At 41.8% G+C, this 4,240-nt stretch overlaps 1 protein-coding gene across 3 annotated transcripts in view; it reads right to left on the reverse strand.

Annotated features, from left to right (window-relative positions):
* Window positions 1–3,564, reverse strand: part of RLIM (ring finger protein, LIM domain interacting) — a 29,613-nt gene extending 26,049 nt beyond the window's left edge. Inside the window, exons 1-3 of one of the 3 annotated variants that reach the window (XM_037734043.1) lie at window positions 3,346–3,564; window positions 2,344–2,399; window positions 1,452–1,515 (exon numbers count right to left, since the gene is read on the reverse strand). The gene's annotated coding sequence lies outside the window, so the exon portion shown is untranslated. The remainder of the gene's footprint in view (window positions 1–1,451; window positions 1,516–2,343; window positions 2,400–3,345) is intronic. The other 2 variants (XM_017516018.2, XM_017516017.2) reach the window with 2 other exon arrangements.
* Window positions 3,565–4,240: the final 676 nt, after the last annotated feature.

Genomic DNA, 4,240 nt, shown 5'->3' on the forward strand with positions numbered 1-4,240 from the left:
AAAAAAAAAAAAAAAAAAAAAAAAAAAAAAAAAAAAAAAAAAAAAACCTTGTCCAGTCCTAGGCATTGGCAGAAAATTCCAGCACCTCATTGGTTTGGGGTTTGACAGAAGACTTTTCATTTTCTAATTTGTCATCCACCCTATAGTAAATGAAGAGAACAGGAGGAGGCTGGTTGGTGATTTGCTCTATTTCCAATCCACCATGGCCATGGAAAAATTAATGTATACATAATATAATTCCATAAAAGCAGATGCCTCATTTGACCTACTGTATTATTTAAGGCTCACTATATGTTCACTAACCTCAAATATATCCAATCAGCCTAATATTTCCAGATCATTTCATTATTAAGCTATTTCTTAAAATCATTTCTGATTTTAAATTAAGTTTATCAAATTATATACAAAGAGCACTAATAGCTGCAACAGAACATAACAGATGAAAACGGGATTGTTGGACACTTTTAAGTGTTAAGTTTTTGATGCAACATAACCTAGAGACTTTTTACTAAAATCTTTCATTTTCATTGCATTTCCTATCTAATTAGACAGCAATCAAACCTAGAAGCATAAAGTTCAGCAACTTCAGCTTCAGAAAGGCCTGGGATAAAATGAGGGCTCCATCACTTACAGCTATTTAACTGATGATGGGTTTTCTGTTTCCTCTATAAAACAGTTAACATTCTCATAAGGCTTTGCTGTGAGGATTATAAAATAATGCATGTAAAGCACATGGCCTAGCACCACAGGCCTTCAGCAGAAGTTGGTTATGAATTTAGGCTAAGTATCCATCCCAGTTTATCTGGGACATCAAGGTTTATACCTGTTATCCAGGAATTATTAACGTTCCTTTTGTCCTTAAAAGTGTCTTGGTTAGGGCAATAAATTATGTGGTTACCCTACTGATGATAATAATAAAAGCAGTTAATACCAATTAAACGTATCACATATCAATTATGAATTTTTGATTCTTAAAAGTAAAAATCAACCACCACACACAAAATAATGTAAGGTTATACTCTCGAAATCTATTCTACCGATGTTTCATTTAGTTATCCAATGAACATTTAAATGTTATTTTACTTATACCCATGCCATTTCAACAATGATATAAGGCAACAAATTTCTCTTCTTGTTTTTTGTTCTATACAGGTATTGGTAAACTTCAGACATTATTTTAAAGAGTCAAATTCACAGATAAAGCACTAGTGAGTTCCAGGTATCCAGAAACATTACCCTTTTAATTCTCAGTGAAAAGTACCCATTTTTTTTTTTAAATAAGTCTCATGAGATCTGAGAAAAGTACCCATTCTTATGAAGAATACCCAATACCATCTAACATCTATCAACGAGCCCATCCAATTACAGGGCCTGCAAAACAGAACAATAAATATTTGTAAACATGCATTCTACATATAAATCATCAGGAGACGCAACAAAAAATAAATTACCTGACTGTTATGACATAGTATTGAAATACAATAAACTGGATTTTAGTTTTCTTCACTCTCTGCTCTAGAAAAAAAAAGAATCCATTACTCTTCCTCTTTTAAAAGATACACATTTTCTTTGAATTAGACACATCCTTAAAAAAACACACACAGACACACCACAACCCAATCGAATTCAATATTAGTATTAGGGTATTTGGAGAGAGCAAGAAGGTCTGAGGGGACCAGGAGTTAGATAAAAGATGTCTTTTAAGGCTGAGAGGCAATTTACGTTTATTGTAAGCTTGTTTAAAATAGGCCTTTCCTTATCAGACCAGTAATTATTTTCAGATTCTGATAGTCACTTTCAAGGACTTATTTGGCACATTACACTAGCCTAAGGCAGGAACTAAAGAATTAAAATTCATCATAACATCATAGGCTACAAAATCTTTATAACATTTTTCAGTAAGTGGAGAGTGTCCTAAAATCATATTTTAAAAAGTGGATTGGTCTTTCTGGCTACCTAAGCTGTATTTTTACAGTTTAGAAAACTCATGGCGGGGGGGGGGGTAGGTGCTGTATTTGTGCCTGTCTGCTCTCCAGCCCTCCAGAGAAAATACAATGTACCTAACCGAGTGGTTAAGTAGTTACTTTGTCTATAATCATGAAGAGTGAAAGAAATGATTAGTAGCAGTATGTTTGTTATTTCTTCCCCCTTTCAATCAGCCCAAAGCACTGCGGTTAATTCTGATTCAGGAAATACGGGCTCCTTACTTCTAGCAAAAAATCATTGTGGGGCCTTGCAAATGGTAGATGACAATCTGATATAACTGATTCCTCTTGCTCCAAAATGAAAAAAAAAAAATGACCTCAATAATAAGACTGCTAGGCCTCAGATTCCCAGACTAACCTGTGGAATAAGTATGGTGAAACTGTCCAGGGAAGGAACGTGGCTGTCTCCTCCATCTTGAAATTAATCAGCATAAGGGAAAAAGGGGCCGAGTATTCAGGAAGCAGAAGCCCAACCGGTTAATACTAGTTACTAAGCTAAGGCATGCGTGGCAGGTACTGCCTGCAGAAGCCGAGACCCCTTAGGCTTTTTTTTTTTTTTTAATGGGGGAGGGATTGGGTTGTTAGTGGATTAAACGGATATTACTTGAAAATAATTTGGCCCAATTCCATCCCTTACCCAGGAGAAAACAACAAACACCTAACGACTTTTCCCTCTCTTTTGGGGGGGATCCTTCCAGTGATACCTGGCAAAGGATATGCCAGGGTTATTCGAGCAAGGGAGTAATCCACATTTGCCTCAGATCCTCAGGGAAGATGTCATCGCGGCCCCAAGGGGCGCCTAATTGGTAATACCCTGCAGAGGGGCTCAAAATGAGGTTTTGCAAATCTGGGGAAATCTACAGGCCGGAGAGTTCCCAGCATCTTACTTAGGGCAGCCTGATTTTTTACTTCCCTTTTCCCAAACCCAAGCCCGACATGAGAAACGCAAGGAGGCCAGGAAGCCTCCCGAGAACAGAAAAAAAAAAAAAAAAAAAAAAAAAAAAAAAAACCTGAGACGCTCGAAGATTCTGACGCCTGAGGCCAAAACTCGAAAACCGCCTCCCCAGATATTCTAAGGCTCCGGAGGTCCTGGGCTGCCGCTCGCGCGGCCACAGAGAGGAAGTACTCCCCACCTCCTTTCCCTTCAAAGATCCTGTAGACTATACCACTCAACTAAAATGGCAGCTGCGACTACGCCACGGAGCCCCCCGCAGTAACGGGCCTGGGGTCCGGAGGCGGCGCTGAGCCTCTGCCACGACGCGTCACTCGGGCCATTTTGAGAGAACACGGCAGCCGCGGCTCCGCTGTCTTCCTCTCGCTCTACATCCATTTCTCACAGGATTCCCAAGTCTTCACTTACTAGGTTTTAGGGTCAGGATCCGACTCAGTTGGTTAGGCCGCCGCGTCCGAGGCTGCTCCTCACTTCCCTGGCCGCCGCTCTCAAGCCCGCCTCCAATGAGTCGCTGGTTGAGACCCGCCTCTAGCCCAGCGCCTGCTCCAAGACGTTGCTCAGGCAGCCATTATCTTCCCCATTGTTACCAAGCAGCGACAGGAAACGACTGCCCACAACAGGAAGTGATGATGCCGCGTCCCGGTACCGCAGCCCCACTCCCAGCGTGTTAGCCAATCCCAGTCGATTCCTCGAAAAGGCTCAGCGGGAGGAGGGGGACGGCAGACGACGCGGCAAGGCGGGAGGCGGTTTGGAAAATGAAAGCTGTTATGACGCCCAGCATGTGACAGGCCCCACCCTCCTCCGCCATTTTGAATTGTGGCGAGAAATTTGCGTTGTGAGAATTGTGGGAACCTTTGCTTTCCCATTTTGAAAACTGAAGGACGTCACGGTCTGACTGCTTGAAGACTTTTTCAGAGAGCGAGAAATGTGATACTAGTGTAACCTGTATGAACATCAGTTCACACAATTAGTCCAGTTCATACAGTAGCCCACGTTTTATTCAACATATATTTACTGAGTGACAACTGTATGTCAAGCGCCATTGTAAATGCTTAGGGAATTAAAATAGACCAAAATTAAGAAATCAAATAGGCCGGGCGCGGTGGCTCACGACTGTAATCCCAGCACTTTGGGAGGCCAAGACAGGCGGACCAGCCTGCCCAACATGGCAATACCCAGTCTCTACTAAAAATACGACAATTAGCTGGTCGTGGTGGCGGGTGACTGTAATCCCAGCTGCTTGGGAGGCTGAGGCAGAATAGCTGAACCCAGGAGGCGGATGTTTCGGTGAGCCAAGATCGCG

Source organism: Cebus imitator, unplaced genomic scaffold (assembly GCF_001604975.1).
Source record: "Cebus imitator isolate Cc_AM_T3 unplaced genomic scaffold, Cebus_imitator-1.0 Scaffold570, whole genome shotgun sequence".
In the NCBI taxonomy this organism is placed as follows: Eukaryota; Metazoa; Chordata; class Mammalia; order Primates; family Cebidae; genus Cebus; species Cebus imitator.